We start from the raw sequence: 26,723 nt of genomic DNA on the forward strand, positions 1-26,723 counted from the left end.
CTGCCGCCACGCTCTCTAAGCAATTTGTGCAGCTGTGCCCCTTCCCCGACCACCGTGACTGTGGCCTGTTCGTGTGCCAGCCGCAAAGTAAGGATCAGCCCCGCGCTGGTTCGAGCGCCGTGACTGTCCGCGCTGAGCCGCCCTTGCAACGGAAAGGGAGGACCTGCCCGGTCCAAGCATCGCCGCCTGTGTGACCCCCGAGGTACAGGCTGCCCCGCAAAGACCGGCACTGCCAAGATTGTGCCCCTCGTGACTTGGGCGCTGAGACCCCCTGGCCCCCGCAGCTGGAAGTGACTCGCTGCTGAGCCGTGCCTGAATTGTGCCCCGCGCTCCGTGGAGTGCACCCCCCGCAGCCCCGCCTGCCTGCAGCTTCCCCCCTTCAGTGCGAGTGAGCCGGACTCCGGAGACTCCTGCCCCGCATCTGCACCGTCATCCCGGGTGCCCTGTTACCTGCGCTGAGACTCGCAGGCCGCCGCACCCTCCAGGAAGACAACGCGACGCGGGACAGATCCCCGGACAGCCGTCCGCTCCAAGACTTACCAGCAAGCCAAGGTACTGTGTTCTTTGACCTCGCGGTGTGAGCATCCTACGTCCTGAGCTCGCACCGCGCTCCCTGCTTCCCAGCGCGAGCCGCCCCTGAAACCAAGGCTCGCACTGTGCCAGATCGACGAGGCCCACGCGGGAAGCGTGAGCTTTAGCCGGCCGGGCCCGTTCTCCTCTCTGAGACGAGCGGAGACAGCGGAACACGCATTGAGGCGCTACAAGACACTGAACCTTGCTGGAACCTGGGCAGAAGGCCCAAAAGATTGCTTATTGCTGAGAAAGAACTGTGACATTGATAAAAGAATAACTGGAACCTGCTTTTAAAAAGTAACCAAGACTGTATTTACAAGCCTGCTTGAGATTTATATAAAGAGATATATTTTCACAAATACAGTTTGGTGTCATTGTGTGGTGGGTTGGTTGTGATGGTGTAATATTGCAAATGTTTAACCCTACATGCCCCAGAGATTAGCCTAAGACTGCTTAAGCCACACTACCTAGAGGGTAAGCAGAGGTTGTCTTGAAGGTAACCCTCAGCCCTGACGAGGAAGAGAGAGGCCCTGCTTGTCGCCAGTGTTGCACTGCGCCAACCAGAGAGTGGAGTGGTGTAGAGCGGAGCGGTGGAATACTGTCGAATAGTGTGGAGAAGTATGTGGTAGATTTGAGTGGAGTAAAGTGAGGAGGAGTGACAGAGAGAGAGTTGTGTAGAGTGTGGTTGAGTATAGTAAAGTGTTGTTTAGCAGCATAAAGTCAACTAGAGTGATATCCACTTACATAGAGTAGAGTAAAGTGTTGTAGAGTGGAGTGCTACAGAGTGGATTACTGTTTGGTACAGTGGAGGGGCATAGACTTTAGTTTTGTTGAGTGTCATAGCGTGTGGTAGAGTGGAGTAGGTTTGAGTAGTATGGAGTGTAGTGGCATAGACTGGAATAGCATACAGTGGAGTACAAAGGAGTGGGATACAGTGAAATAGAATTGATTTCAGTACGCTACATTGGAGTGGCGTACAATGGAGTGGCACAGTTTGGAGTGGGGTAGAGTGAAATAGTATACAGTGGAGTGACATAGAGTATTTGTGGCGTCGAATGGAATAGCAAAGAATGGAGTATTGTAGAGTAGAGTGGTGTACATTGAAATGTCTCAGAGTGGAGTAGCGCACAGGTTAGTGGGAAACAATATAATAGAGTACTGTGGAGTGTCGTACATTGTTGTAGCATACAATGGAATACATTTCAGTGTAGTGGTGTACACTGGAGTGGCATAGTGTGGAATACTGTTTACTAGGGTAGCCACAATAGAGTGGCATACAGTGTAGTGAAATAGAGTGGAGAGGTGTGGAGTGCGGTCAAGTTGAATACCATATAGTCGACTGGCGTAGAGTGTAGTTGCATATAGTGTAGAGTTGAGGGGCGTAGAGAGTACAACGGTATAGAGTGGAATAGCATAGAGCGGAGTACAGTGAAGTGGTATAGAGTGAAATAGCTCACAGTGTAGTACGGTACAGTGGAGTGGCATACAAGGAATGGTGTACAGCCTAGTGGCATACAGTGAAGTTGGGTTGCGTACAGTGGCATACAGTGTAGTAGTAGTGTACAGGGTAGTGGCGTACAATGGAATAGCATAGAATGGAGTGGCTTAGAGTGGAGTTACATAAACTGGAGTGACATAGAGTACTTTCAGTGTAGTGGTATAAAGTGGAATAATGTACAATGGAGTATTGTAGAGTGTAGTGGAATAGCATCCAGTGTAGTTACGTACAGTGGAGTAGTATACTCTGGAATCGCATATAGTCGAGTAGCGTACAGTGGAATGGCATGTAGATAGAGGACTCATCAATAACATGACTGGGGGGGGCACATGAACTACAGAGTAAGAGGCACCCCTCTCCTGGAGGGCACATCGGTGGATGGAGTGGAGAGTGATTAAGAGCCAGGGTCAGGGGTTAACCCAATGCTTCAAGAGGCGCATCAGTACTGGAGGTTGGAGGGTACATCCACCCCTGGAACGAGGGGTGCATAAACACAAGGGTAAGGGCCAACAGGCTCCTACGTGGAGGGCACATCAGTAGATGGCATGGAGAGTGGAAAACATAAAAAAAACATGGGACAAGGGAACATCAGCCATTGGGGTGGAGGGAGCATCAGCACCCAGAGTGGAGGGAGCATCTGCACCTGGGGTGGAGGGAGCATCAGCACCCGGAGTGGAGGGAGCATCAGCATCTGGGGTGGAGGGAGCATCTGTTCCTGGGGTGGAGGGAGCACCAGCACCTCTGATGAAGGGAGCGGATCACTGAAACAATATCAATGACAAAAATATAGAACTACCTAAATATCGAGTTAAAAATATAGAATACAAAAATATCGACTTCCTATCTCCAAACAGGTAAGTACAAAAATATAGAATCACAAATATCGTTGTAAAAAATATAGTCAAACAATCGAATTTTTTAAAATGCTTAAAAGTAATTAAACATTAATGAAATAATAAATATAATTAACTTAAACATACTTAAAATACTTAAATAACCTTAAAATTAATAAATAATTAATGAAAGTAAAAAAACATACAAATTGATTTATTAATGCATATATATATATATGTATATTCACTGAAAAAACCATAGGTTATAGACCATATATAGTTAGGAATTAGCATTTAAAAAACCTTATTTTACTCACACAAAACCATTGAAATTCCATATATAGTTAGTTGCACTAACTATATATCGCGCACCCGCAATCCACTGCTGATCATGTCACATATTACATCATTCATGACATGGTCAGTGACATCACTGATGACATCTCAAATGACATCACTGATGACATCACTGATGACATCTCAAATGACATCACTGATGAGATCACTGATGACATCATCCAGTGACTGTGTGTTTCTGTAAAGTTTAAATATGTTTTACATATTGAAGAATGAGTAGATGTATAAGTGTCTGGACGAAGGATTTAGTAGGTGCATGACTGAATGTATGAGTGAGTGATTAAATGTGTCTCACTGAGTGCATGGGTTAGTGACTAAACTGTCTTAATTTGTGCATCATTATGTCTGTTGTTCTGTAAACTGCTGCATGTGTTGATCAGTAGCTATATGATTAACTATATGGGTTATTGATTGATTGTCCAAGTATTTGTATAGGAGACTGAGTGTGTGTGTGGCTGGCTGGGAGGTGTGTGACTCTGTGCCGATCAATGTGTACTTGTATCAATGATTGTATAAGAAAGTAAGTATGTGTTAGTGTATGTTTGAAAATGTAAGGTGCTCTATGTTTAACTGTATAGACAAGAAAATGGAAGTGTGATTGATTCTTTACAGGACTGACTAGGTGTGTGAGTAACTCCATGGATGAGTGGCAGAGTGTAAGTGTCTGTATAGGTGTATGAGTGCATATGATAGTGTTGTAAAGATGAGTGATTGTATGTATGAATGATTGTATGGGTGAATGAGTGAATGTGTGTGTAGACGTAGGAATCAGTGAGTACGTATGTAGTAACTAGTATTGGTGTGTCAATGGTTTCAAAAATTATACTCTGTATTTAACACTGGGTGAAACAGAGGTTATATTAAAACGTGAGGAGATGCATTGTATTGTCACATGAATGATATCATCAGTGATGTGGTCATTGATGTCATTTGAGATGTCATCAGTGATGTCATCAGTGATGTCACTGACCATGTCATGAATGATGTAATATGTGACATGATCAGCAGTGGATTGCGGGTGCGCGATATATAGTTAGTGCAACTAACTATATATGGAATTTCAATGGTTTTGTGTGAGTAAAATAAGGTTTTTTAAATGCTAATTCCTAACTATATATGGTCTATAACCTATGGTTTTTTCAGTGAATTTTCAAGGTTTTGTAAATGCTAATTCCTAACTATATATGGTCTATAACCTATGGTTTTTTCAGTGAATTTCAATGGTTTTTTAATAGCAAATATCATAAGCTGTCGAATGTCAAGTACGTGGTAAGTAAAAACATTTTCGTGTTTATGCACACTGATCTGCTTTGAATACTGCCCCCCACCCCTCATTTCTATTAGGAGTACTCTCTCTTTGCAGATAGTGAAGGGTAGTTAACGCAGCCCTTTGCCCCCTTTGTAATACGTCGTGCCTGCTTCTCTCTCCATTTGATTGATTGTTCTCTTTGGTTCATTCTCTATTTACAAACAAGCACAGAGTCGCAATACTCTGTTTAGTCTTTGCAGATAGCGAAAAATCGTGTAAAAAAACAAAAGGAATCGAGCAAAATCAGTAGGCCACTAATGGGATCTCTTTTTGACCTCGCTAAAATAGAAACATTAGGAACAACCTGTTGAAAATAGCAATGCGTATGTACATAAGCGGCGTTCATTTGTGTTCACAGTACCCCTTGTTGATTGTTTCAATCGAGCATTGAATTGTTCGAAGTTAATTCTCTTAAGGATCTTCTCTACCTGCAAACGAGGAAGAATAGGAATATTCTCTCTCCCTTTGCAGATAGTGAAGGGTAGGTAACGCAAGCCTTTAACACGTCGTACCTATTTCATTCCTCATTGATTGATTGATTGTCCGAACATTGACTGTTTGGGAATTAGTTCTTTTTGGAGGTATTCCCTGTTTGCAAATAAACGTAGGAAAATCTTTGCAAGTAGTGAAAGGGTACGTAATGCGGACCTTTCTCCCCCGTTGTAATCTGTCATGCCTATCTACTCCCCACTGATTGATGCACCTTTTTCACCCGGACCATTTACTAGAGATACGTCATCTGGCCCGACCAGAGAGCACCCCTAGTGAAAAGGACATATGCAATAATAACGAAGTGATCACTGTATCCTGTTAACAGAAACTTTACCATGAAACAACCTGGAAAGAAAAAAATAGGAAAACGAAAATCAGTAGGCCACTGATGAACATGAACTTTTATTAAACAACAAACAAAGAAACGATAACATAACGTAATGATAAAACCTATTAATGTCCTAGAAACAAGAAAACGTTAAAGTATGCCAGTGGTGAGAGACCAGAAAAACAGTCAGAGAAACCAAATCACCCCTCGCTGTCCCAACTCATGCACTCTGAAAGTTCAAAGTTTTGAGGAGTGCTTGTAACATTGTCTGAAGCCTATTTGCAATTGCTTCATCTTCACTATTCTTAAAGTAAGTGGGGGCTGTTGTGATGCGGTGCCACCCTGAACCGCTTGACGGAGGCCCCCGAGGGACGGTGTCATGTCGCGGACTCGGAGGGGGCGCTTGGCTCCGGCCCCCTCCCCAAGTCGTGTTGCCCTGGTGTGGCCTGAGATCGCCCCCGACATAGGTGGCCGGCTCCCGGGGTCAAGCGGAACTTTTTTCCTTTTGGTGACTCTTCCATTCTTCACCTTGTCCCACAATCCGTTTCACCTAAAGACACGCTGTAGTGGGGCACCCCTTTTCCGTTTCATTTGCCATTCAGCCCGCTTTTGCTACACTGTGCCTCTTCCGCTATTCAGCTGTTTACCGCCCGCTCTTTCGACTACAGCGTCTCGCTCACCATGTACTTGAGTTGCTCCCGCTCTTGCGGTGCAGCGATAGGCGGCTGCCACAGGACTCTCAAAATGGCGGCCATCTCTTCAGATTTGGGCGTGGTCCACTAAAATGGGCCTGCGACACCTTGGAACTCGGACGCTTGTCTGCTAGAGCTTGGGCTCCATTCTCGAAAGCGTCCCCTCATCCTTGAAGATTCTACAAAAGTCTTGGGGGCCCCCGACTCCCGCAGGCTTCTGGTGGGGAGCGCCTAGCATGATTGCTCGTGGAATGGCCACGACGGAGCTACGAAATGGTGGTGCTCTCATGCTAACGCCAGCTTCAGTCTGAAACATCCAGAAACACTGTAGACTACCAATTCGATCAGTTCCGGTAGCGCTCCAACGTGACCCGGTAGAGAAGAACTTGCCCTCCCCTCTTTGACTGATGGTTCTTGTTGCCTGTCCCTTCTGTTGTCATTTAACAGAACTATTTAGCCTGCTGAAAGGGGTTGTGTGCCGTCCGCTGGTTGGTGGAGACATTTTGACTATATTCTGGACCTGCGTTGTCGCGTAATGCGTCATATGACGTGCCGCGTTAGAAAGTTTAATAAATTATTAAACACAATAAACAATCCTTAAAAAATAAAAAAAAATAAAAAATAATCAACAAAACCAACAATCAATTAACAACAGTATTTGAAAAGTCTATCATTCATTTTTCATTGCAGTACGCTGCCCAGAAAGCTTCCCGGTTCCCGGACCGGGCGCTACCCACGCAAAAAAACAAAAAAAAAATTTTTTTTTTTTTTGCCCCGCGGGGCCGTTTTAAAGCCTCCACATTAAACCTAGGGGGTCAGGGAGGATCTACTATGCCCCCTTATGGTTATTTGCCCCTTTGTTTTGGCCTCCTCTTGTCTCTCGATCCTACCGAGAGACAAGATGGCGGCCGCTACGGACTTTTTGGAATGTTGACAGACGCCAGAGAACCAATCAGCTTCGCTTCACAAAGCTCCGTTGCGCGAAAAGTACGCGTCCTGGAGCGCTGCCCAGAGCGCGCTTACAGATATATATCTTTTTTTAAACGTTAATTTCTCAAAATCCACTGGAGCACATATATTGAGACCTACAAAAGGCACATCGGGCTACCAGTCCCTACAATTTTGCCAAGTTTCGTGCAAATCCATTCAGCCGTTCGGGCTAAAAGTGAGGCCAACCGCCCTATGGAAATTAACATGGGAAAAACGCGTTTTGGGACCCCCCTTTTTTCTCGGCCCCCCCTTGACGAACCCCCCCAAAATTTTCAGGGGCTGCTCAGAAACAAAATGTGCCATTTTCCTGAAAATTTCAGCCAATTCCGTCCACAAACGCCAAAGTTATTAGACATAGAATTTTCAAAAATCCCATAGAGAAAAAATCCTAACTATATATACCTACTGGCGACCGCCAGTAGGTAATATATATATACATATATATTACCTACTGGCGGTCGCCAGTAGGTATATATAGTTAGGATTTTTTCTCTATGGGTTTTTTGAAAATTCTATGTCTAATAACTTTGGCGTTTGTGGACGGAATCGGCTGAAATTGTCAGGAAAATGGCACATTTTGTTTCTGAGCAGCCCTTGAAAATTTGGGGGGGGTTCGTCCAGTGGGGGCCGAGAAAAAAGGGGGGTCCCAAAACGTGTTTTTAACATTGAGTTTTCCATAGGGCGGTTGGCCTCACTTTTAGCCCGAACGGCTGAATGGATTTGCACGAAACTTGGCAAAATTGTAGGGACTGGTAGCCCGATGTGCCTTTTGTAGGTCTCAATATATGTGCTCCAGTGGATTTTGAGAAATTAACGTTTAAAAAAAGATATATATCTGTAACAGCGGACCGGTTAGCGCTCTGGTTCGCGGACTTTTCGCGCAACGGAGCTTTGTGAAGCGAAGCTGATTGGTTCTCCGGCGTCTGTCAACATTCCAAACAGTCCGTAGCGGCCGCCATCTTGTCTCTCGGTAGGATCGAGAGACAAGAGGAGGTCAAAACAAAGGGGGAAATAACTATAAGGGGGCATAGTAGATCCTCGCTGACCCCCTAGGTTTGATGTGGAGGTTTTAAAAGGGCCCCGCGGGGCAAAAAAAAATAATAAAAATAATAATTGAACGGCTGAATGGATTTGCACGAAACTTGGCAAAATATTAGGGACTGGTAGCCCGATGTGCCTTTGCTAGGTCTCAATATATGTGCTCCAGTGGATTTTGAGAAATTAACGTTCAAAAAAAGATATATATCTGTAACGAAGCTGATTGGTCATTCTGTCACTGGGCTATAGTTGGGCTACATCTGGCTGATATTTGGGCTACATTTGTTTTTTTGTGTGTCTGGCGGCCATCTTTGGGCTACATTGGGCTACATTGGGCTTCATTGGGCTACATTCGGCTAATTAGCAAATAGCTCATCGCAAACTAGGAATGGTAAAGAATCGCTATTTATTCCTTAAAGTTCGCTATTTAGGAAATGCAAATAACTTTTATGATACATATGGCGGTTCATCTCTAACAAGATAAGAAGCATAGGGATAGATTTATGATGACTGGCGCATCACCAGGGATGTGTTAGTCATTCTGTGCCGCTGTTCCGTCACCTATGGTGTGCTGCATTTACAATGCGGCGCATCATGGGGCAAAAACAGCACAGATGCGTGATGTATCTGTGCCGTAAAGGTGGCGCATTGCTGGAGTTGTATCGCAAGTGTGATGAAGCTCCAGCAAGGGTCGGGGGTGCCCCTGTCGCAGGGTTTCTGTTCTCACACAGAACTGTGGACAGAGGATTGGAACCTCGGCGAATTAGGGTGTCCCAAAACTCACGTTAGTAATCAAAAACTATTTAGCAAGCTAGGTACAGTGTCACATTGGATATAACAAACTCTCAATGTTTAGACAATCCAGAATATGAACTTATAGTACCTCAGGATACGTGGAACTCATGAACAGTCGGTCGTTATATATTTCTTAGAAACCAGAACATGGAGTTAAGAAGAACACATGTGTATTTGAAATGTTTATTTACTAATGCCGTCTTCTCAGGCGTAGTACCTTAGATAATAAAAGTACACATATTATCAGTAGCAAAATTACCAGCATAGTTACTAGTACATAAAAAGTGAATGGTGATAGTATGTTAACATGCTGTAAATGAATAAGAGTTAGCAACACTTATAAGCAGCCGCGGGCCGTGGAGGGAGTTACGGTGGGGCAGGGAGGCGGGGAGGGGGAGGGGCAAGGTAGAGAGGGCTCCACCCTGCTTCTCCCCCTCCCCGCCTCCCTGCCCCATCGTAACTCCCTCCACGGCCCGCGGCTGCTTATATCTCACCCTCCCTAATACACATATTATATTATTTGCTAAGAAGGTCTCTTTGTGTTGGTTTAGGGCGTGTCCATACTTTAGTGTCTTAGATTTGAAGGAATCACATCAGCATACACCAGCTCTCTCTTCATGTGAACCGCATCAACTGTTGTGTATGTGTGTTCGGCAAAGCAATATAAAACCCGCCTCATGCCCAGAATTGGCAGAAGTTGCACTTATGTTATGAGTATGAAGTCGTGGAGATCAGACCTCATAACAATTCTGTATCGTGTTGTTCTTGAAACTTTAGCACTCGCTGTACAGATATAGTTTAACAAGTAAAGCAGATAGTAGACCAATAACATATTATTCTCATGTAAACCACGATGAACTACTAGGTGGAAAGCTAAAGCAACAACTAAGTGTCGTGTGCAGAAGTTGCAAAAAAGGAAAAATGGCGTTTAAACCGGTAATGAGCCCATGCTAACTTAACACGGTGTAAAGATATCCAGGACCTAGATGACACCTCCTCATGATCCGGAAACGAACTGAATAAGATAATAGAAGTGCCATCTCATGAGAGCAGATTGCAAGTTTATATGTGGACGGTCCGCAAGGTAAAGCATTAAAAACTAGGAAAATTCAATGCTAAAGAAAAATAAAACAGCCAAGTACTTTATCGAGTCTTAAGCCAATAGGCAAGGTAAATAATAAAAACTTGACAAATAAGTCAATGAATTGTCAATGAAATGCTAGTACTCAGCATATCAAACATGAAAAAGGTCTATGACATAACTGTGTATGCAAAATAAGCTGCAACAGCCTCCAATAGGAAGTCACCGTCTTCATCCGAAAACAGTTCAGCCATCCAATTTAAAAGCGGAAAAGAACATACGTGCTCTCCCAGCACCGGATCCTCTATCACCATCAGAGGACAGCTCGGTGGGTTTTCAAGAAAGCTGTGTTCCAAGAAAGACTGTGCTGCCGCCAGTAAATTCCAGGGACCAAGTAGTCCATGCATCAATGCCACAGCCATAATCCTTTCGCCAGGACAAATCAACTCGTGAGTAATGATAGGAGTCATCAGCTGATTAAAGTCGACGTCAGGAGAAACCGGTCCGCAGAGACACAAATCAATGGCCCAATCGAAATCACAGGTCAGGCAGTGAAATACAGGCTGGACACAGGTGAAGTAGGAGAACCGAAAAGATAATCCATATGCCGTGCTTAATATCGCCAACGGCATTGTGCCATAATATTCTAGCATGCGATTGCGGAACAGTGTCAGCAGCTGCAGGGTCGGAGGTTGCATAGGAGGGACATCCATATTTAAAAATGTAAAAAAGCACAAGAGCGTCCGCTGGTAATGCAAGTAAAAATGCAATCCACGAACCAGAGTGGAGAAAATGGAATGAAAGGGAGCAGGGATGACTCCAAAGATTTTCTCAAATGAAGTCACGAGACCACTGGTAACAACTTTAAAAAAGTGTGCCAGGGATTTTGTGGAGGATGCGTTAAAGATAGTCGGAAACATGTTGCTGAAATTGAAAGGCAAACCTGTGTACGGGTGTTCGCTATGTGAAGTACGAAAGTTTCACGGGCCGAACTCAAGGCCACCTCTCTCTGAGACAAAAGAGCTCTTATTCTTGTCATGCCGTTGAAACGTGTCCCAAGGTTGGTATTTGTGGCCAGATTGAAAACTCCCTATGTTCATGTGTGGGAGGAAATAGAACATTTCTGCAGCAAATAACCCGTTCACTTACTGTTACGATAAAAGGAATACTTTTTAATTAACTCAGAACAATCTTCATTATTGAGCATCAAATAACTACCATTTTCCAACAACTTGAACGTGGGGATGATAGCAGGAACTGGCGTGCCTTGCAACACGCAAGCCATATTTGGTCGGTGTTTGTTGCATGAATCGTGTAACTGTATGTGCCTACACATTAGTGAATGATCTGGCGTCTCAGTGCATTCCTCTCCATTCAGATAAACTTCTTGATCATCTTTGAAACATCTGTATGTGTATGGAAGCGACCAGACCTCATGAACAAAAGCACTACCTAAAGGTTCATAAAGACCTATTGGTATATATTTCATACAATTTGAAAACTTATATAAAGCAAAAGGCAGCGTTATTAAACCGTGGATAAGGCATGTTGCCAAAAAACCCGCAATCCTCTGCTGATGATGTCACTGAGCATGTCATGAATGATGTAATATGTGACATCATCAGTAGTGGATTATGGGTAATAGTATCTCTAGTTTACTCCCCTATAGCTGTCTTTCTTTTAACATAAGTGTGTGTTTCCTTCCCTTATACTTACTGTTTTTGGTTCGCTTCCAGTTCGCGTACCAGCGAGCGAACTAGGAAGCGAACTAAGAGAAATAGAGGTTGGCACAGTTCCAAATATTGTACCAATTTTTTAATAACGGGGAGGTAGTTCTGAAAAGAACTTTTTTTTTTATTTTTCTGAACATTTTTTTACTGTTTTTGAATTTTTCGGAACAGTTTTATATTTTTTTGGGTTTTTCTTGGAGGGGGCAATGAAAACGATTCATTGTAAAGGGCTCAACAGGAGCAACAAAACAAAAAAAAGAAGTATTTATTATTTTGGGCGTTTCGGACAAACTTGCATATGATAGTCAATAGCTCTGTTGATCAGAGTGATGCTTCTTTCTCCGTAGGAAATGAATCCATCGCAAAATACGCAGGTGTGTTTTACTTCACCAAATCTCATTTGTATATTTGGCACCATCTCCCTGCCCTCTGGTCCCGTTACTTCCGGTACAACAGATCTTCTGGCCATAATAGGGAGATTATCTAGGTCGTTCCGAAACTGTGCAGCACTGTAGTTGTTAGGATGCCACCTAGTCATATGGCGATGCATTGTGTAGTTTCCGAAACTGTATTTTTTGTCGGTCCCTCTGGACAGTCTATCTTGACATATAAGGCAAGTTACGTATCTTGCATTTACTTTTTTCTGACCTTTGGGAATTTTAAAAAATTGCCAAATGAAGTTTTCTTTCCGGTGAGACGTCTTGGGCTGCTCAGGCAAAAACTGCCTCTCTTCGTGCTCGTCCTCCTGTTCCTCTTCTTCTTCTTCTTGTTGAATTACAACTTGAGCAGGTGGTCCACTCTTCCTTGGATGTGGTGGAGGTGGTGGGGAAGCACCAGCTGAAGCTACTAAAGAAGCCATTGCTCAGTGATCACAAAGGGTCTTTCTCTCACAATGATGAAAGTCAGAGTGAGGAAAGAAGGAGGGATTTTCATCATTTGGGAAAAACAAGAGTTCTCAACCAATCAAAAGTGTTCATTTTAGATTATATGACCTAGTCTTACATCATTAGGAAACCAAAAGTGAAATGAACCAATGAAAAGTGTTATTACCAAGTCACATGACTTGCTGTGTTTACGTTAAGCGCTTTGCAGGGCCTCCCGGTTTGCTTCCAGAAACCTGCGCTTTGGCACTCGCTTCGCGTACCAGTTTGCTAACGTAGCACGTCATATGACGTATCAAGCGGCAACGTGGAACGTCATGCGGACGGGAGGCGTCACGATGTTGTTTTCTAACGCGGCACTTGCGGTAAAGAAACGTTTACCGGCTCGCGGTCTATTTCGCGGCATCAAGGTCAGCTAACGGGAAGCTTCCCGATTCGCGAAGCGGGAACGAAGAAAAAAAAATATTTTAAAAAAAAATTATTCATAAACATATAAAATATATTTTTGGATTTAAAGAAGAATACATTTTACAGCTACAGATATTAGCTGTTAAAAAACCAATGAAATTCACAGAAAAAACCATAGGTTATAGACCATATATAGTTAGGAATTAGCATTTACAAAACCTTGAAAATTCACTGAAAAAACCATAGGTTATAGACCATATATAGTTAGGAAATAGCATTTAGAAAACCTTATTTTACTCACACAAAACCATTGAAATTCCATATATAGTTAGTTGCACTAACTATATATCGCGCACCTGCAATCCACTGCTGATGATGTCACATATTACATCATTCATGACATGGTCAGTGACATCACTGATGACATCACTGATGACATCTCAAATGACATCACTGATGACATCACTGATGACAACATCCAGTGACTGTATGCTTCTGTAAAGTTAAAATATGTCTTACATATTGAAGAATGAGTGGATGTATAAGTGTCTGGATGAAGGATTTAGTAGGTGCATGACTGACTGTATAAGTGAGTGATTAAATGTGTCTCACTGAGTGCATGGGTTAGTGACTAAACTGTTTTAAATTGTGCATCATTGTGTCTGTTGTTTTGTAATCTGATGCATGTGTTGATCATTAGCTATATGACTAACTATATGGGTTATTGATTAGTTGCCCAAGTATTTGTATGGGAGACTGAGTGTGTGTGTGGGTGTCTGGGAGGTGTATGACTCTGTGCATAGATGTGTGAGCAGTTGATTCACTAGATGTATGGGTTCAAAAGTGCATGTGGAAACATCTGTATGGGCGGTTGACTGTGTGCATGAGTGTATTGGTGAGTGAATGGATATCTCAGTGCTACATGTCAAAGTAAGTACATATGTAAAACACAGTACATGTGATAGTTGACATATATAAATAACTGTGCATAAGAGCCAGTGAATGTGTGAGTGGCTGTATGGATTATTGTGAACTTGTATCAGGGATTGTATAACAGAGTAAATATGTGTTATTATATGTTCCAATAAGTAAGGTGTGTATAACTATATAGTTGAGGAAATCGAGGTGTGATTGATTCTTTGCAAGACTGACTAGGTGTGTGAGTAACTCCATGGATGAGTGACAGTCTGTGAGTGTCTGTTTACACTGAGTGTATCTAAGGTTATATTAGAGTCTGAAGAGGTTCATTGTATCATCACATGAATGATGTCATCAGTGATGTGATCAGTAATGTCAAATGAGATGTCATCAGTGATGTCATCAGTGATGTCATTTGAGATGTCATCAGTGATGTCATCAGTGATGTCACTGACCATGTCATGAATGATGTAATATGTGACATCATCAGCAGTGGATTGCAGGTGCGCGATATATAGTTAGTGCAACTAACTATATATGGAATTTCAATGGTTTTGTGTGAGTAAAATAAGGTTTTCTAAATGCTATTTCCTAACTATATATGGTCTATAACCTATGGTTTTTTCAGTGAATATATATATACATATATATATATATATATGAACGTAATATTAATGAAAAATATAAAATATTGCTACCGTAGGATAGTGGAAAGGGTAAAATTTACAATTACCACTCCAGTGAGTGCAACAGTAGAGAAAGCGTTGGATAGCGGAGGGGTAAAAACTACTATTCCCACTCCAGAGAGGGCAACAGTAGGGAAAGCGTTGGATAGCGTAGGGGTCAAAATTACTATTCCCACTCCAAAGAATGCAACAGTAGGGAAAGCGTTGGATAGCATAGGGGTAAAAATTACTATTCCAACTCCAGAGAGTGCAACAGTAGGGAAAGCGTTGGATAGCGGGAGGGTAAAAAGTTACTATTCTCACTCCCGTGAGTGCAACAGTAGGGAAAGCGTTGGATAGCGTAGGGGTAAAAAATACTATTCCCACTCCAGAGAGTGCTACAAAAGGGAAAGCGTTGGATAGCGTAGGGGTAAAAATTACAATTCCCACTCCAGAGAGTGCAACAGTAGGGAAAGCGTTGGATAGCATAGCGGTAAAAATTACTATTCCAACTCCAGTGAGTGCAACAGTAGGGAAAGCGTTGGATAGCATAGGGGTAAAAAATACTATTCTCACCCCAGAGAGTGCAACAGTAGGGAAAACGTTGGATAGCGTAAGGGTCAAAATTACTATTCCCACTCCAGAGAGTGCAACACTAGGGAAAGCATTGGATAGTCGCAGGGTAAAAATTACTATTCCCACTCCAGAGAGTGCAACACTAGGGAAAGCATTGGATAGTCGGAGGGTAAAAATTACTATTCCCACTCCAGTGAGTGCAACAGTAGGGAAAACGCTGGATAGCGTAGGGGTACAAATTACTATTCCCTCTCCAGAGAGTGCAACAGTAGGGAAATCGTTGGATAGCGTAGGGGTAAAAATGACTATTCCCACTACAGAGAAGACAGTAGGGAAAGAGTTGGATAGCGTAGCGGTCAAAATTACTATTCCCACTCCAGAGAGTGCAACAGTAGGGAAAGCGTTGGATAGTGTAGGGGTGAAAATTAGTATTCACACTCCAAAGAGTGCAACAGTAGGGAAAGCGTTGAATAGCATAGGGGTCAAAATTACTATTCCCACTCCAGAGAGTGCAACAGTAGGGAAGGCGTTGGATAGGGGGAGGGTATAAATTACTATTCCCGCTCCAGTGAGTGCAGCCGTAGGGAAAGCGTTGGATAGCGTAGGGGTAAAAAATAATATTCCCACTCCAGAGAGTGCAACAGTAGGGAAGGCGTTGGATAGTGGGAGGGTAAAAATTACTATTCCCGCTCCAGTGAGTGCAGCCGTAGGGAAAGCGTTGGATAGCGTAGGGGTAAAAATTACTATTCCAACTCCAGAGAGTGCAATAGTAGGGAAAGCGTTGGATAGCGTAGGGGAAAAAATTACTATTCCCACTCCAGAGAGTGCAACAGTAGAGAAAGCGTAGGATAGAGTAGGGGTAAAAATTACTATTCCCACTCCAGTGAGTGCAACATTAGGGAAAGTAAATACTTCATATATTAAAAAAATATATATTAATAACAATTAAAAATTAATTAAAAAAATTACAAATTTAATATAATATAGTAATTAACCAAATAAAAATAAAAATAAAAATTATTTATTAATAATCATTACCTATTAATACAAATTAATTACCAATTGACAATTAATTAATTAGCAAATGAAAAATAATTAACAAATAATAAAAAATAAATGTATTTATTTATTTATTTATTCATTTCTAAAGCGCATGGTTACGCCACCCACGTGTCCCCGCGCTAAGTGGACTAATTCCTAGAAGCTTGGTACGGCACCTACCAGGAATAACAGGGGGTGGTAAGCCTGTCACTGATTGTATCACAGTACAGAGTAGAAGAGCACAGTTTTCAGCTTTTTCCTGAATGTGGTTTCACATTGTTCCACTCTTAGGGTTTCAGGTAGCTTATTCCATAATTTTGCCACCATGTATCTAAAGGACCTTGACCCTATTCTAGTGGTCCGTATTCTGGGGATTTTTACCAGCGCCTTTCCTTCAAATCGCAGCTTGCGGACGGGAATGTAGTGTACTTCATGGCGCCATGAAACCTCTGGGTGACCGTGCGCTTGACAAATTCCGAATAACATAACATAACATAACTATTAGAGGGTGCAGGTATTGTGGTCCTTTTTTCGCAAGGATTTTATGGCAGTAGCACAGTGTCTTAAATTGTACTCTTTTTTCTACCGCTGTAAGTCCTTCAAAGCTTTTTTTGCAGATGCTCTTTTGGGGAGGCTCAGTACCAACCAAGCTGCCGCATTCTGTACTACCTGAAGCCTGGCTAGCCCCTTTTTTGTCGCTCCCAGGTATAATACATTCCCATAATCTTTTTGGGAGGTTACCAGGGCATGTACAATGGTTTTCCTAGTGCTGGATGGATGTAGGTCCAGTATTTTCCTCAACGTTTTTAGTGTACCGAAGCATTTGCCCACTACCGTGGAGAAGTGTGGCTCAATGGTTAGAGCAGTCAGACCTCGATGCAGAGCTCTGGCCAGGGACCAGGGTTCAATTCCCACCTCGGCGGGTCTCGGGCTCATTAATTCCCCCGACTGGATATTCTCGCCTCAGTGCCTGTTCTGATCATGGGTCCAGCGCTGCAACTCTGGGCAATAGCTTGCTTAGTCCCCACAACGCGAGGGATGCCTGGTCTGCACCATGGGGGTGCCCAGGAGTGGACACTTCACAGGGAAAGCCAGGAAGGGTTCCCTTGCGGTATTCGTACAAGCGCCGGGAAACCCACTGCGGGTAGCTGTGCGCTATACAAGTACAAAAAACATTTAACAAACATTTACAACCTTTCGTATCTAGGCATCAAAGGACAGTTTAGTGTCGATTTCGATTTCAAAACTTTATTCGAATTTTTTGCAAATTCATAAAAGCAATACAGACAAACAATCCCAAATAAAATAACATTATTGCAAAAAACAGTATAAGAACAATTACAAATATAGTTCTCAGATTTACTAGGGGTTCTCCATTGTTTTACGAACATGGGTAATAACTCTTAGAAAAGTGCTAGTGCGGAATATCAAGTCTTCATTATTCATAATCAATAACATCAAGTTATTAGTTAGTTTAGTTTAGTTAGTCTAGCCAGACACCCACATTTTTAACCTCTGTTTTTGGTGTGGGTACGGGACCCAGTGCTTCAGGCCACCACGAAGAGGACCATATGTTGGGGGTTTTCCACCACTATCATCACCTCTGTTTTTGTTCCATTCAGCTTCAGGCAATGATTTAACATCCATTTAGCCACATCCTCCAAGCATCTCGAGAAGTTGAGCGCTTTCTGATTGTTGTTTCTGGAAAGTGTTACAATCAGCTGTGTATCATCAGCAAATGATACAATGTTTACCTGATGCTTTTCCACCAGTTCTGCCAAAGGTGCCACGTGTAGGTTGAAAAGCGTGGGGCTCAGGATTGACCCCTGTGGGACTCCCTGGGATAGTGCCACACTTTTTGATGTTTGCGATTGTTGTAGTACTTGGAAACTTCGTGACGATAGAAAGGAGGTCAGCCATCGTAAAGCACGTTCTTCTACACTGCACTCTTCTAGTCTGTGCAAAAGCAGCTTGTGTGAGACGGTATCGAAAGCCACACTTAATTCCAGTAGGATTATTGCAGCTGTCTGCCCCATGTCCACCCATTGTCTCATTGTGTCTGTAGCCAATAGCAAAGCTGACTCTGTGGAGTGGGCAGCTCTGAAGCCAGATTGAGATTGGTGTAATAGGCCATTTTCTTGTATATGGGCTGTTAACTGTTTATTTACTAGTTCTCCGCAATCTTTTCGATATACGGCAGCAGCGATACAGGTCTTAGGTTTTCTAGAACTGCTGGGTCTATAGATGGTTTCTTTTTCAGTGGACGTACTATTGCTTGTTTCCATTTGTTAGGGACTTCCCCATTCTTAAAGGAGGTGGTGATTAAATCCGAGATGAATAGAATAATAAGGTCTGCTCCCATCAGTAATTTGTCTGGGTGAGCTGGATCGAACGGAGATCCTGATTTAATTTCTTTAACAATTACTTTAAGTTTGTTCAGTTCAACCATTTTAAATTCCTTGAGTCTTTCTCCTAAAAAATCCTTCCTGGGTCCTACATTATTCCCTTCTCACGCTTCACTTGGGAAACTTCTGAATATTTTGGCTACTTTTCCTTCAAAGTATTCTACAATTTTATTGCAATTTTCCACTGAGGACGTTTCTTCCTTCTTATGGTTTTCAGAGATTTTAGTATAGAAAACATTTCTTTTGAGGAGCTTCTCGCGCTTTCTATCTTTACTGTATAGAATTCGCACCTCGTTTCCTTAATTAGTGCATGATACTTTTTTAGCTCTTTTTTATAGCAGACTTTGGCCATGTTACAGACGTTTTCACGCCACTTTCGCTCTAGCTTCTTGCACTCTTTCTTTGCTTTAGCAAGGGTCTCATTATACCATGGTGCAGATAGCTTCTGTCTCTTAGGATTCTTAGTGTCCATGGTGCTATCTTATCGATAGCATCTGTTATCCATTCCTCAAACTGATCATTGGCCATGTTTATATCTTTTCCTAAAACTGGTTTGTTTTTCCCCAGTGCTTGTGCAAAGGTGGTTAAAACTTGACCATTCTCTATGTGTTGTTTTTATACTGGATCCCTCTGCCCTTACTCTAGGCACAGCTATTGAAAAAGGGATTAGATAGTGGTCTGTCCAAGGTATCGGCCGAGGTGTCTCTATTTTTAAGTCCTCTTGGTTGGTACAAATGGGATCAAGGCTGTGGCCCCCTTGGTGAGTTGTGCTCTTCACCTGTTGAAGTAGATTCATTGCCCTGAGATCACTACATAATGCTTGAACTTCCTTGTTTTCTTTCTTATCAAAATGTAAGCTTAGATCGCCAAGTATAAGAAACTTTTCATAGCGTAGGGCTGGCTGCATCATCTGTTCACCTAGGCGTTCTATAAACTGTGTAGCTGGACCTGGTGGGCGGTATATTAAAAAGCCTGCTATTGTCACATCATCGGCAGCAATGAGTTTGAATAAAAGTGATTCCCAGTTCTTTATCTTTGCTTCTGTTACACTGCACTTCAGGGAGGCTTTATGAATTATAGCGATTCCCCCTCCTGTAAGTTCTCGATCTTGCCTTTGGATCTCATAACCCTCCGGGAGTGTATCTATGATGTCAGAGTCTGAACTGTCATTTAGCCAGGTTTCTGTAAGGAATAGTGTATCTGGATTTCCTTCTTTTAAGATGTCATGGATTTCATATTTATGTTTCGACATAGACCGGCAATTTAGTAGCATTAGTGACCATTTTCTGATCGGATTGTAAGGATGATTCTTGTAAGTGGGGTTGAAGTTGCAGTGTTGGCATTTTAGAACCTTCCCCTCAATATTCACTATCTTTTTACAGTTCTGCAAGATAGGCTTATTCAGTCTCATTAGGTCATCCCTTGAGTATGCTATCCTCCTCTGACCTTCCAAACTTTCATATTGCCAGGGCCCTGGGCCCTGTCTGGCGCAGACGGGCGCAGATGAACTTGCCGCCGGCGGTGCGCCCGCTGCGCACGTCCGCTGCACGTCTTGTATAACATCCGTTTTTATCAAGGAGGCAGGGGCCGCTCAAACGCCCACCTCCCTCGAAACCGGAAGTAGCCCAGTTCCCTCCACAGCAAACGGGATTCTCCCGCGGTGGACCGGGGAAAGGCAGAAAGTAAAAAGCAGCAAGTGTCGGCTTAGTGCTCAAGGTTTAAAAATGTGCTTCTGTCTGTGCAGTGATGGTTTAAAATAATTACGATCTTTCTTTTCAATGATTTACAATGATTACGATCCTTCTTTAGTATAATTACAATCTTTCTTACTTTTTAAAAAAACGTAGCTCTCGGCGCATCCGCCTTGCCCACCTTTCTCTAACAAGTCCGTTCCAATAATACCAATAAATACATTTAAAAATGTAATTAATAACAATTCAATTACTTCACACCCTATTCCCCTATAAACCCACAACCCGCTACAGTAAATAAGCTAATAAAAATATCATAATTATCAATTAATCAATGAATAAAAATTAATTACAAATTATAATTTAATTAATTACCAATTAAAAATTAATTAACAATTAATTCAAGATAAATACCAATAAATACATAAAAAAATGTAATCAATTATAATTAAATTACTTCCCACCCTAATCCCCTATAAACCCACAACCCGCTACAGAACATAAATTAATAAAATTAACATAATTATCAATTGATCAATTAATAACAATTAATTCCCAATTAAAATTTGATTAATTACCAATTAAAAATTAATTACCAATTAATTCAAGATAAATACCAATAAATAAATTAAAATATTTAATCAATTATAATTAAATTACTTCCCACCCTATTCCCCTATAAACCCACAACCCGCCACAGAATTAAATTCCGCAAAAATTAAATACCATAAAATTCATTACTTAAAATAAATTATAAAATAAATATACACTTTTCACACATATACTAACAAAAAAACAGGGAGCATCAGCACCAGGGGTGGAGGGAGTATCAGCACCAGGGGTGGAGGGAGCATCAACACATGTGATGGAGGGAGCATCAGCACCAGGGGTGGAGGGAGCATCAGCACCTGGGATGTAGGGAGAATCAGCACCTGGGATGGAGGGAGCATCAGCACCTTAGGTGGAGGGAGCGTCAGCACAAGGGGTGGAGGGAGCATCAGCACATGGGATGGAGGGAGCATCAGCACCAGGGGTGGAGGGAGCGTCAGCACATGGGATGGAGAGAGCATCAGTCCCTGGGATGTAGGGAGAATCAGCACCTGGGATGGAGGGAGCATCAGCACCTTAGGTGGAGGGAGCATCAGCACCAGGGGTGGAGGGAGCATCAGCACCAGGGGTGGAGGGAGCATCAGCACCTCAGGTGAAGGGAGTATCAGCACCTCAGGTGCAGGGAGCATCAGCACATGGGATGGAGGAGCATCAGCACCAGGGGTGGAGGGAGCATCAGCACCTGGAGTGGAGGGAGCATCAGCACCAGGGGTTGAGTGAGCATCAGCACCTGGGGGTGGAGGGAGCATCAGCACCTGGGGTGGAGGGAGCATCAGCACATGGGATGGAGGGAGCATCAGCACCTGGGGTGGAGGGAGCATCAGCACCTGGGATGGAGGGAGCATCAGCACCTGGGATGGAGGGAGCATCAGCACCTCAGGTGAAGGGAGCATCAGCACCTGTGATGGAGGGAGCATCAGCACCTCAGGTTAAGGGAGTATTAGCACCTCAGGTGCAGGGAGCATCAGCACCTGTGATGGAAGGAGCATCAGCACCAGGGGTGGAGGGAGCATCTCCTCTCTCTGCAGTGCTGGGGTCTCTGGGTGGGGCAGTGACTTGTCTGAGTTCACATAGTGTGTCATTAATTCTCTCCTCTCTCTGCAGTGCTGGGGTCTCTGGGTGGGACAGTGACTTGTCTGAGGTCACACAGTGTGTCATTAACTCTCTCCTCTCTCTGCAGTGCTGGGGTCTCCGGGTGGGACAGCGACTTGTCTGAGGTCACACAGTGTGTCATTAACTCTCTCCTCTCTCTACAGTGCTGGGGTCTCTGTGGGACAGTGACTTGTCTGAGGTCACACAGTGTGTCATTAACTCTCTCTCCTCTCTGCAGTGCTGGGGTCTCTGGGTGGGACGGTAACTTGTCTGAGGTCACACAGTGTGTCATTAACTCTCTCTCCTCTCTCTGCAGTGCTGGGGTCTCTGGGTGGGACAGTGACTTGTCTGAGGTTACACAGTGTGTCATTAACTCTCTCTCCTCTCTCTGCAGTGCTGGGGTCTCTGGGTGGGACAGTGACTTGTCTGAGGTCACACAGTGTGTCATTAATTCTCTCCTCTCTCTGCAGTGCTGGGGTCTCTGGGTGGGACAGTGACTTGTCTGAGGTCACACAGTGTGTCATTAACTCTCTCCTCTCTCTGCAGTGCTGGGGTCTCCGGGTGGGACAGCGACTTGTCTGAGGTCACACAGTGTGTCATTAACTCTCTCCTCTCTCTACAGTGCTGGGGTCTCTGTGGGACAGTGACTTGTCTGAGGTCACACAGTGTGTCATTAACTCTCTCTCCTCTCTGCAGTGCTGGGGTCTCTGGGTGGGACGGTAACTTGTCTGAGGTCACACAGTGTGTCATTAACTCTCTCTCCTCTCTCTGCAGTGCTGGGGTCTCTGGGTGGGACAGTGACTTGTCTGAGGTCACACAGTGTGTCATTAACTCTCTCTCCTCTCTCTGCAGTGCTGGGGTCTCTGGGTGGGACAGTGACTTGTCTGAGGTCACACAGTGTGTCATTCACTCTCTCTCCTCTCTCTGAAGTGCTGGGGACTCTGGGTGGGACAGTGACTTGTCTGAGGTCACACAGTGTGTCATTAACTCTCTCTCCTCTCTCTGCAGTGCTGGGGTCTCTGGGTGGGACAGTGACTTGTCTGAGGTCACACAGCGTGTCATTCACTCTCTCTCCTCTCTCTGAAGTGCTGGGGTCTCTGGGTGGGACAGTGACTTGTCTGAGTTCACATAGTGTGTCATTAACTCTCTCTCCTCTCTCTGCAGTGCTGGGGTCTCTGGGTGGGACAGTGACTTGTCTGAAGTCACACAGTGTGTCATTAATAGGGGTGAGCGCAAAATCCGTTCCACTCGCGGATTTTGCGAATTTTCGGTAAATTCGCGATCCGTGAACTCCCGCGAATTTACAGAGAATTCGCAAATCCGCGAGCGGCGGATCCGGGGGCAAAAGTTGAAGCCTGGCCTGTTGTAACTATTTTACGATGGCGCCGGCAAGCTGCCAGCGCCATCCTAAAATAGTTACTAAGTTAGCTTCAACAGGAAGCTCTAATAGATAAAATAAAGCAGGTGCACCTGCTTTATTTTATCCATTAGAGCTTCCTGTTGAAGCTAATTTAGTAACTGTTTTAGGATGGCGCTGGCAGCTTGCCGGCGCCATCGTAAAATAGTTACACCATGCCCTTTGGTGTGCTTTCTTCCCAAATCTACAGTCGAAAATCAGCTGTGATGCTGGATAGAGGCCTTTGTATCCTTGACTTTCATGAGCGCAATCCCTTTGCTGTTCCTGTGACCAGGAGCTTCTGTCTCTTCATCTACTGCTCTGATCGGTCTCAGACCTTTTATACACACAAGAGGCATGTGCACTCGCATGGAAGCCCCGCCCACACACTCGCGGTGTGCACCGTCTTCCCGCCATTGACCCACTATGATGGACAGCTCACCCAAGGGACCCCTGCGCCCCTCGGGGCGATTGCATAGTATTAGTAACACACACATGGTCGCTGGAAATCCGCAGATCCGCAAATCCGCAAAATCCGCGGATTTTGCGGATCCACGATCCGTAAATCCGTAAATCCGTAAATCCGCAAATCCGCGGATCGTGGATCCGCAAAATCCGCAAATGCTTAGTCATTAACTCTCTCTCCTCTCTCTGCAGTGCTGGGGTCTCCGGGTGGGACAGCGACTTGTCTGAGGTCACACAGTGTGTCATTAACTCTCTCCTCTCTCTACAGTGCTGGGGTCTCTGTGGGACAGGGACTTGTCTGAGGTCACACAGTGTGTCATTAACTCTCTCTCCTCTCTGCAGTGCTGGGGTCTCTGGGTGGGACAGTGACTTGTCTGAGGTCACACAGTGTGTCATTAACTCTCTCCTCTCTCTACAGTGCTGGGGTCTCTGTGGGACAGTGACTTGTCTGAGGTCACACAGTGTGTCATTAACTCTCTCTCCTCTCTCTGTAGCGCTGGGGTCTCCGGGTCGGACACTGACTTGTCTGAGGTCACACAGTGTGTCATTAACTCTCTCTCCTCTCTCTGCAGTGCTGGGGTCTGTGGGTGGGACAGTGACTTGTCTGAGGTCACACAGTGTGTCATTAACTCTCTCCTCTCTCTGCAGTGCTGGGGTCTCCGGGTGGGACAGCGACTTGTCTGAGGTCACACAGTGTGCCATTAACTCTCTCTCCTCTCTCTGTAGCGCTGGGGTCTCCGGGTCGGACACTGACTTGTCTGAGGTCACACAGTGTGTCATTAACTCTCTCTCCTCTCTCTGCAGCGCTGGATCCAGACACGACTCATGAAGACCTGATCCTGTCTGAGAACGGGTGGACACGGACAGACAGACCACAGCCCCGGCCGGACAATCCCAAGAGATTCACTGACAGGCCCGCTGTGCGGGGGCGGAAGGGGTTCACCTCGGGAGGCATTACTGGGAGGTGCAGGAGGAGGGGGGGTGGGGGCAACTGGAGGTCACAGAGAGGGGCCTGGGAAGGAAGACACTGGAGTGCCATGGGGGCGTGACCGTGGATGTGAGGCGGATTGATGATGGTCAGTACGAGGCTCTCGCCTTCTCTCCCCCCCTCGTGCCCCCCCGTCCGCCTCTGAAGCTGGGGCTCTACCTGGACTATGAGGGGGGCGGCTGTCCATTTACAACGCAGACACCTGGGAGCATCTCTGCACCTGGAATGGCACCTTTACTGGGGGGGTGCACCCCTTATTCTGGGCCAGGGCAGGGGCAGGCCTCCACCTGGTGTAACAGAGCCCCCGCCCCGGCCCCCACCAGGTAAATAACAGGGCAGAGAGGGGCAAACAGGAGCCCCCAAGCCCCTTTCATACCCCACTCTGATTTCCTGTATCTATTAACACCCCTCACCCCCCAGGGGGCTTCACACCTCCTTTCATCCACTGATAGACCTCATTTCATCCACTGATAGACCTCCTTTCATCCCCTGATAGACCTCCTTTCATCCACTGATAGACCTCCTTTCATCCACTGATAGACCTCCTTTCATCCCCTGATAGACCTCCTGTCATCCCCTGATAGACCTCCTTTCATCCACTGATCGACCTCCTTTCGTCCCCTGATAGACCTCCTTTCATCCACTGATAGACCTCCTTTCATCCCCTGATAGACCTCCTGTCATCCCCTGATAGACCTCCTTTCATCCACTGATCGACCTCCTTTCGTCCCCTGATAGACCTCCTTTCATCCACTGATATACCTCCTTTCATCCACTGATAGACTCCACCTTGGGGGGGAGCAGGAGATGTCACCGAGGGAGGGGGGAGCAAGAGATGTCCTCAAGGGAGGGGGATGCGGGAGATGTCTCTGAGTGAGGGGGGAGCAGGAGATGTCTCTGAGGGAGGGGGAGCGGGAGATGTCTCCGAGGGAAGGAGGAGCGGGAGATGTCCTCGAGGGAGGGGGGGAGGGAGATGTCTCTGAGGGAGGGGGGAGCAGGAGATGTCTCTGAGGGAGGTGGAGCGGGAGATGTCCTCGAGGGAGGGGGGAGCGGGAGATTTCTCTGAGGGAGGGGGGAGCGGGAGATGTCTCTGAGGGAGGGGGAGCGGGAGATGTCTCTGAGGGAGGGGGAGCGGGAGATGTCTCCGAGGGAAGGAGGAGCGGGAGATGTCCCTGAGAGAGGCAGGAGGGAGATGTCCCGTGGGCGTCAGTCCATGAAGCTGAATTATGCATTGATACTCTGTGTCGTCGTGCATTCTCCAGGTGGAAGCTCCAGCCCCAGCCCCCCCATACCAGGCTGCACCCCCATACCAGGCTGCACCCCCTTACTTCAGCATCAGGGGGACCCCGAGCTGTTCTTGGCATGGAGGGGGGTGTTTGGCATGGAGCACCAAGCGGAATACACACATCTCTCCGGTTTTAAAATCTCTAAATTGGCTCCGTACGAAGCTAGAATTCATCTGAAGATCGCCGACGTCCACACAAAGCCTCCACTTCAAACCCACCGACCTCAGACGAGAACCAGAACTATCTGGAGGAGGTAGAGCCGCAAGGAGCGCCAATCCCCTCCTCCGGAAACCACGGATCGTCCGCAAAAAAAGAACTTGCCACCGAGCTTTCTCTGGATCTGCTCCTAAAATCTGGAACTCTCTTCCACCCGACATTCTGAGGATCTCTTCCAAGGCCGCTGTCAAATTGGAAGCAAAAAACTCCTCATGAAGACGTTCTTACCTTAATAGGAGGGACATTATATATACCTTTCTTGTACTTTATCTTCCGCCCGAAATGCATCGGACATTGTATCGTCTGATTGATTCCTGTATATGATTATTATTCGGTAGTGATTTTATTCCTGTTCATGATTATTGTGTTT

At 45.0% G+C, this 26,723-nt stretch overlaps 1 pseudogene; it reads left to right on the forward strand.

Moving 5' to 3' along the window:
• Positions 1–25,147, forward strand: part of LOC144770006 (uncharacterized) — a 129,272-nt pseudogene extending 104,125 nt beyond the window's left edge.
• The last annotated feature ends 1,576 nt before the right edge of the window (positions 25,148–26,723 follow it).

Source organism: Lissotriton helveticus, chromosome 7, assembly GCF_964261635.1.
Source record: "Lissotriton helveticus chromosome 7, aLisHel1.1, whole genome shotgun sequence".
Lineage (NCBI taxonomy): Eukaryota > Metazoa > Chordata > Amphibia > Caudata > Salamandridae > Lissotriton > Lissotriton helveticus.